This window comes from Pinus tabuliformis, chromosome 3_1 (assembly GCF_031772625.1).
Source record: "Pinus tabuliformis cultivar Carrire ecotype Pingquan chromosome 3_1, CPIR1, whole genome shotgun sequence".
Classification (NCBI taxonomy): Eukaryota; Viridiplantae; Streptophyta; class Pinopsida; order Pinales; family Pinaceae; genus Pinus; species Pinus tabuliformis.
Window position 1 is genome coordinate 672,311,234 of NC_142301.1, and position 9,320 is coordinate 672,320,553.

The window sequence follows — 9,320 nt, forward strand, 5'->3', positions numbered from 1 at the left end:
CACATAGACTTCATGTTTGATTTATCCAAATAATTAACTCAAGATGAATTAATTAATTATTTTTCAAATAGCTGCTGAGACCAAATTCGAATTTTAATTCAAGGACTAATTAAAATTGGAATCTATCCTGAAATGATATTTATATCAATGTTATTTTTATCATTTCTTGTTGCTATTTTCAACACTAGTACCTGAAATTCTATATATAGCAATTCTATTTATAGCGTTGCTATTTTTAGCATTTCTTGTTGCTATTTTCAACACTCCCTCTCAAGAAAGAAAGGCATTCAACTTGAACCCGATCCTGAACCTTTGGAATGTTTTGCATGCAACACTTCTCTCAAGTGTTGTTGCTTCAGCAACTCTAGAAACAAAAAATATCCAACCTAAATCAGAATGATACCTCTACCATCAAAGTCTCTGACTATTATTGCCTCTGTCAACTGAAAACTCTGCACCCCTGTGCCCTTCAGTATGTGACTGCTCTAGCCTCTGTCACTTTGATCTCTAACTACATCAATCCCACTAATTCCTCCCGCTGCATCCGTGTTGCTATTGGTCCTATCTCCCAGCACTGCATCCGCACTGCACCTCCTCTCATCATGTTGCATCATGCTGCCCACTACTGTACTGCAACTCAGTTACTAAGAAGTAAGTAACTGATCTCCCAACTGACCTCCCTGTTGGGCTAGAAACACCCTCTAATGCTGAAGCTCCTTCTGTCGCTAACAAGTGTTCCCTCTCTGACCTCTATGCTACTGAAACAACTCCCTACATCTCACACCATTGTACACCTCTCTGTGCCATCCTGCACTAGTGCAACACCCCTGTGCCTCTCGCATTGCTGCAGCCTGCTAGCTCTATGTTGTCTTGGGACTCCTCCATTGTAGCTCTCTCTACTACTCCATCCACATCCATCTCTACCCACTAAGCTAGTCCTGCTACTCCTCGTCAGGGCTCCCATAGCAAGGTCTAATCAAAGAGGTTGGGTACCTCAAGGATCCTACCCCTATTTCAGATTTCTTGGGACAATCACTTCACATCGCCCCACCTCACACCTGGATGTATGGATGCATGTGATCCCTCTGCCCACTTGGCTCTAAATTCCCCCCTACTGAGGTCTCTGAATGAGTGGATGCCTCCACTCAGTCTCCTATCAGCTTCTCCATTTGTGGCTGCTCCACAACCTCCTGAAGCCGCTTCACCAATTGTGGCTCCTCCACAATTGTCTAAGACTTATTCTGGCGCCGCATGTTGAGAGGTAATTTACTCTCCCTCTCAACAACCAAGTATCTAACCTTTGCCTTGCTCCTCAAGGCTTTGTATGGATCTTGTACCTCAAGTGCATACAGGTTCTTGGCTAGCACACCAATCCGTTTCATCTTTCCCACCGTCACGAAATTTTCTGGAAAAAAGAGTTGATTTTAAATCAGCGATATCTCCCTCATCCAAACTCCGATTCAACCGATTTGTTTTTTGAATTTGTGCCTTTTCCCATAGGGAATCCAGATCTGCTATTTGTTTCTAAAAATTTTGCACAAAAAATTTCATATCTGGTCTAAAAACTCGCAGCCCAATTTTTTTTTACTTTGAATTCTCTTCTTCATATATTGTTCACTGGTCCGATAAAATTGGCTCTGATACCAAGTAGACATTCTCACTGTAGATCACTTGATAATGAAATGTAACTAAAGCAATACTTGATCTACTTCTACAAACAAACTTGTGGAAGCTTAATCGATTTTGACCAAGATCAAATGGAACACATATAACAGATGAAGAAGAAATCAATCACACATGAACATAGAAGAATACTCTGGGGAAAGCCTTACCTAAAAACCTCGATCTTCATATTATCATACAAGTGGAAATATCTCAGGATTACATAAAGCTTTAGCTCACAAGCTATCCAACTCTCAGTATAATCCCTCACTGCTCGTCACAGACATAATAGACAACACATGTGCCTTCCTTCAGTCCTCCAGGCCTCCTATTTCCTTGCGCAGTTTCTATTGGGTCCTCTAACTAAAACCTGTGTGATTCTCACCTCACATGCAACACTGACCTCTGAAATAACTGTGGAATCCTGAAGGAGATGAATTCATTCTGCATGGATGAGTTTCCTTTATAGGAAAATTTCTCCAACTAATAGTACATTGTCCCTTCCTTTAATCTCAACTAGGTCTTTCTCTGAACTGACATGCATGAGTTATTTATGAGAGAATATTCAGTTATCTGGGAACACTAGTTGCATGCATACATACATTAACTGATTGAACTGGCAATTAGTTCCTCCAACTATTTGGAACTAATTTAACTAGACTTAACTCAGTTAACTAAGCTAACTAATTACAACTCATCCTTATCTCCTTAATTAAGGGATAGCTTCCTCAATCAAAGGAATAACTGTTACATGTCTTCACATAGAATTCATGTTTGATTTTCTCCAACTAATTAACTCAAGATGAATTAATTAATTATTTTTCAAACAGCTGCTGAGACCAAATTCGAATTTTAACTCTCAATTTTAGTTTAGGGACTAATTAAAATTAGAATCTATCCTGAAATGCTATTTATAGCAATGCTATTTTTAGCATTTCTATTTTATCATTTCTTGTTGCTATTTTCAACAATGGTACCTAAAATGCTATCTATAGCAATGTTATTTATAGCATTTCTATTTTTAGCATTTCTTGTTGCTATTTTAAAAAGTAAGCATATTTCAGTATTTTACATTAATGAAATGAAGTATTATTTCCATTGCATCTCTGTGTTTATGGTTATCTCTGTAATTTGTTGTGTTCCTGTTTAAATCCGAATCAATGGTATCAAAGCGGTCTGCTTTTTTGTTGTTTTTCTTTGCATGTCCCCAATGAGGTCGGGATATAAGGAGTTAGGCCTTGAATTGTTCAAACCTTTGCAAGACCAGCCTCACAAATCCTGATGGCCTCCCGTGGCGGATGAGAAGAAAGATGAGGGGGGAGGAGATCCTATCAAAATCTTGCTCGAAGATTCCCTCGAGCGACAAAGGAATGTGATGATGGAAAACTTTGCACAAATCCTTCAGCAGCTACCCAGAGGCGACTCATCGGCTTCCAACAGCTACTCTGGAAATGCCACACCCTTTAAGGTACAAGTTAATTTTAAAATACCCATTTTCGAGTCAGGAAAAGATTGTTTTCACTCTTCTCAAAGCAACCCCCCACGTCAAGGACTGGTGGGAAACCTACTGCGAGCAGAAGGATGAAAGCACCATTCTGCGATGCCATTAAGAAGAAATACTACCCTATCAAAAGTTATGAGGACAAATACATAAAGTGGACCACGCTACGGTAGGGAAGGGACTAAGATGTTCCAGAGTTCACAAACATTTTTCATACCCTTCGCACACAGTTGGGTATCAAGGATTCTGAGCTGCATTTGGTACTCAAATACCGGGGCTATCTACACAGGTACATCCAAGAAGAGATGGAGTACCTGAACATCTCCTCGCTCGGCATGATGTACTGATACGATGTCAAAATCGAGCAAAATTTCAAACAGAAGAAGCAAGACTTTGGATCTGCAAATTTGAAGTCCAAAGGACAAAGCCAAGGCGGGGTGACCCAAGAGAACCCGTCGAAGCCGCAAGAAAAGAAAAACACCATGAAGTCAAAGAAGGACATAGGAAAGTGGTGTGGGTTCCATCAGAGCCCCGCTCATAACACAAGTGAGTGTCGAACCAAGCAGTCACTGGTGGCCGAGTTGAAGGCTTCAGAATTAGATGAATGTTCTGACCCTGAGTCAGAAACCGACAAGGGAAATGGCAAAGAGAAGCATATCATTTATGCGGAGCCCAACGCCATTGTTGCCACCACCAAGATCCAAAAGAGTGAGCCCGAAGATCCAGAGGAGGGGAAGCAACTTTTCCACTCACAAATGTGGGTGGAGGGTTCACTGCTGCAATTCATTGTTGATAGTGGGAGCCAAAAGAACCTCATTTCAGCATAGGTTGTGAAGTGGTTGTGCCTACCGACTACACCACACCCGTAGCTATACAGTATCAGGTGGCTTCACCAAGGACGAGATCTCCAAGTTCACTAGCAGTGACACCTACCCTACAACATCAAACCCTTCACAAACGAGGTATTGTGTGATGTTACACCTCTGGATGTTTGTGATGTAGTATGAGGACAGCCATACTTGTGGAAGCAACATGCTGTGTATGAGTCAAGGCCTCGTGTTGTAATTATTTCTTTGTGTAATTCATTATACGGGATACCGAAGGTAGCCCCACCTACCGTCATCTCTTTGATCACTGCTAAGAAAGGCAACAAGCTCATCTCCTAGGCTAGGAAATTTATTTTCTGTCTAGTTCGCTCCGAAAGTAAGGGGAAGACCGTCACCACATCCATGACCCCCACGAAGGGTTCCTCCATGCAGCAGTAGCAATAGAGGGATACAGTCATGAAAGAAAATAGGAATAACTTCTCCTCACCTGCAGGGGTACCACACAAGCTTCAGGTAGGCAAAAAGTTTGGTTGCATCTGCAGAAAGAATGCCTTACAAGAGCCCATCAGAAGCTCCGACCACTCCGACATGGTCCTTACAGCATTACCAAGGCTATGGGAAACAATGCTTTGGAGCACAAGATTCCTCCATTCCTTCGCTTTCATCGATTGTTCAATGTGGAACACCCTCGACCATGCTTCCCACCATTACTGGACACATCAGAGATCGCAGAACATCTCACCAAGGACTAAGTTCAACAGATGGAGGAACTCAACGCAATAGGGACCATTGCTTCCTAAGGGGGAAGGAATGATCCAGGTGGATGTTGGTGGCCACCCACCTATCCCACTTGGACCCCCACAACTATCTCTTTCATTTTTTCAGTTTCCTTAATTGTAGCACAATTTACTATTTTTAGCATTATTTCGGGTCTTGAACTTCCAAAACCGTTTTGAGGCCCTAAACGACGTTTTTTGGGAAATCTAGGAGAAACATGGGTCTAGGGACTGATATTTCTCTTTCCAAAGTTGTAGTGCTCAGATAGATCTTTCTAATGAGCTATTGTATGCGTCAAACGAAGATCAGGTGCCAAAGTTACGACCCCGGGAAGTTGATGTACCAATTTACCCAAAACGGGGCCCACAATTTGGCGTTTCATCTTCTATGGTTAGGTTTTTGGATGTTAAGGGTTTTCCATTGTTTCTCAACAATAAATAGGCCTTTGAGCCTCATTGTAAGACAGTTTAGAGGCATGTAGCTGCTACATATCTTCTCAGAGATAAGCTACCATCACCCTAGCTGGTTTATTTCCATTGTTGTTTGTAAGCATATTTTAGTACTTTACATTAATCAAATGAAGTATTATTTCTACTGAATCTATGTCTTTATGGTTATCTCTGTAATTTTTTGTTTTCCTATTTAAATCTGGATCAACATCTATGCTCTCCAATACCTAAAATATATTGGCTCTATTTTTTCACAATTTTAAAACCCCCTTTATCAATGAACATGGTAAGATATTGATCAAGAACGTAAAGCTATGTGAGTACATGCAAAATTTTGCATGAGGGGAACTAGCTAGGCACCATTTGCATGGGAATTCAAGGGTAGAATCATCAAAAAAAGGGGTTGTTTTTGGTCCAGTCTTGGCGTAGTTTTAAAGTTTTCCAATCAATGGTATTTTGATGCATTATAATGTAATTATCATTAAGAGATATAATCCAAGTTAACATATTGGGGTTTTCAAATCCATGTGAACCTATATATAGTATTATAAAATGTGAAGCTAATATAATGAGAGTCATAGATGTGAGTCTAAACATTTTTTGGTTTTCTCATTTAAAACTTATAGGGTAAATTTATAAGTATTGTGTGTGAACAGTATTGTTTTATAAAGGACCAGTGTGTGTGGGGCTAAGGTTTTGGCTCAGGTATGTGATAAACATGGTTTCAATGAGAGCACTGTAATGGTGATTTTTATACTGGAAGAGAATGGTGAGAAATTCTAAAAACAATATTGAGAAATTTAATGAGGAAATCTTTGAGACATCAAAACTCATTGTGGAGGACCTTCTTGTTGACAAACTTTCATTGGTTATTGTGAATCCTAGTAATTTTGGTCTATAAACTATCATTGATATTCCATTGGACAATTCGTCACAACTTATTTGATAAAAAAATTACTAAAATCTGAAATCTATATTATGAGGGTTAATTTTTCCATAGATTTTTGGATTAAGTTATTGCTTTTTGCATATGCATGAAATATATAAAAATATGGAAATAGAGAAGATACAAAGACAATCACTCAAACCATTATAACACCAAGATATGATTTGGGAAACCTTTTCAAGAGAAAACCTAGCTAGAAGATGAGGCTTCTCCACTCTCTCTTTCTCGAAATGGAAATGGTGTAAATACAAAGGAGTGAGTATTTTCATCAATGGCATACTACAAAACACAAAACATTTATGATTTCCATCTTTTTATCCATTTCTAGCTACTCTACTTTTCTATGGAACAAAACATACTAGCATAGAATGAAACCCCTCTTCATCTTAGTGGCCTAGTTATAACGCAATTGGATAGACAACTAAGGGTTAAATTTGACCCATTTGACCCTCAATATGAGTTGCATATTGGCCCTTCTAGAGTCTTATTCATAGTTCCCATGTGACTAACCCCTTTTCCAAGAGTAATGGGGGTTAATGTGGCATCCTCTCAAAATATGGTGGCCAACCATGATAGGTCAACTTCCAGGAGGCATAACTTTAGTGTTTGAACTCTAATTGATGTTATTCTTGCACCATTGTAGTGGTATTCAAGTGTAGAATAGCAATATGGGGGTTTATACTTAATCATCAAAATTGTACCCCAAAAAAACATTGTTTAAGGCCTCCAACTAGCTCGATAAGGTTTCTAACACCAATTATTCAAATTGGGTCCCACCACTAAAATGCTTATGTAAGAAGATTTCTCTTAGTTTTTCACCCTAAGAGAATTGTCAATGGATAAAAAACAATAAGTATCCAACTCATATTAACTATACCTATAAGTACGTCAACAAAATATTGCAAGGAGTTGGATAGGAATGAAAAGAGTACAATCTAAATATGTCTTTCAAATTCAATGTTATTGAATGCCCCAAAAGAATCCATAGCGAAGGAATTATGGGACAGCTTAAGGACTCTGTATTAGTTTAAGTCTCTTGTAAAAAAACACTTCCTTAAAAATAAGTTATGCTTCCAAAGAATAAATATGGAGATTTAGTAACAAGACATTGAAATGCCTCAAATACTGTGGTAAGTAAATTGTTGTATTTTGATATCAAAATGTCAAGCATAGATAATTGAATTAATTTATTATGTTTTTTGTTAGATTTAATGGATAGTCTATTTGTAACTATCATAAGTAATGCAACCACATTAAATATCGATGACGTGGTCTCATCCCTTTTATCAAAAGAAATGAGGCAAAAAATCATGGATTGTTAGAACATGGATTCCTTATTTATAAAAGGTCACTCTCGGGATAGGGATAAAAGTATGTCCTTGGGAGGGAGATCTAAAATTAGAGATAGATATAAATCTCCATGCAAGTCTTTATTGAAATGTTATAAATATGGTAAAGATGGGAATTAGGAAGGATTATAGGTCTAAAAATGTTAACGAAAGAAAGGAATATGATGATGTTCTTTTCATGCCAAGGGAAGATCTCCTTAGAGTAAGGAGGGGATGTGTACTTAGCTTATTCAAGCACATATTTAGATCATGATGTGTAATCAGTTGACTCAATTGTTTCTTTTCATATGAATCCCCATAGGGAGTGTCTTTTTTAATATGAAAAATTTGATTGAGGTGACATTTTCCAACAAGATGACTCAACAGCAAGAATCATAGGATGACAAAAGGTTAAGTTGTTTTATCAAGGATGGAATGCTTAGAACATGGGCTCAATTTTTTCACATTCCATAGTTGGATTGAAACTTGACATATGTACGTGTTGGAAATAATACTGAGAGGGGGGGTGAATCAGTATTATCAAATTTATAACTTTTTCATTTCCATACTCAGATTCATATACGCTACTTTAGTTAAGGGAACCTGCGTGTACACGCAACTGTGTCTAATGCAACTAGCGTATATCCAATAAACTTATGATTTATTTAATCCATTAAATGTTGATCTTTAGTTAGTGCATCAGAACTTTATTAACCATATGAACAGTAAATAGGTGCAGTAAAACAAAACAGATCATCACACACAAGAAGCACACATGAACACCATGATGTAAGGTGGAAACCCAATGTGGGTGAAAACCACCTGCTGCAATTCGTCTCTATCTTCTTTTAATAAGAAACTTCTTTTTACAATATGTCTATACTGGTGCAGCCTTATACTAGTACGCAGGCTTCTACCTATAGAAGGTTACAACCTCCTCTCATTCTCTAGCTTCTCTTGGAAGGGAGCTACAACCCCCTTAGCTCTTGTACTAGCTAATGTACTAGTATGTAGGTGCTAACCTATGGAAGGCTACAACCTTCTCTTTATTCCTCCTGGTACCACATTTCATAAATTTTCAGACTGGACACTCATGGAACACAACATCATAATCTGAAGGCCACGTTTCATCCAATTTTCATATTGGACCCATCAATATCATTGAAGCACACAACCAATCAACACTAGCATCATCAATCTATGAATCATCGAATACTGAATCATTGAAACCCTGTCAACAAACTGCAGTCACCAGAACACAGAGCAGACAACAGAACTCTGCAACAATGTTCAGATCTAACTGTATCATCAAAATTCATGCATCAGAGTGCATACGCTACTTGGAAGAGCCAAACTAGTGTGTATACGCAACTTCACCAAAGCGAACTAGCATATATGTCATTAATTGCTTACTTATAACTTCGTTGCAATTCCTCAAACATACCCAAATCATTACATATACAAGGATAATATGTGTGTTAGCAACCAGATCTACTCCATCAGATCACATAAAGATAAATCATTATGATCCTGATCCATTATTAGATCTCATCCATCAACACTGAAGCTAAACACAATCAACCAAACTGAATATGCAAAATACTAACACCAGTAAACAGTCATTAGAACTCATCAACAACCAGAGCCACCTGTAACTTCAAACATCATAGTTCATATGGTATACGCTACTTAGATGTATCTAACCTGCGTATGTACGCGCTTTTATCATAGTCAACCAGCGTATACATCTGTAAATATTCATTCATGATTTGTAGCTATTCCAAACTTGAGTTATCATAATATTTACAGAACATTACATGCGTCAGTATA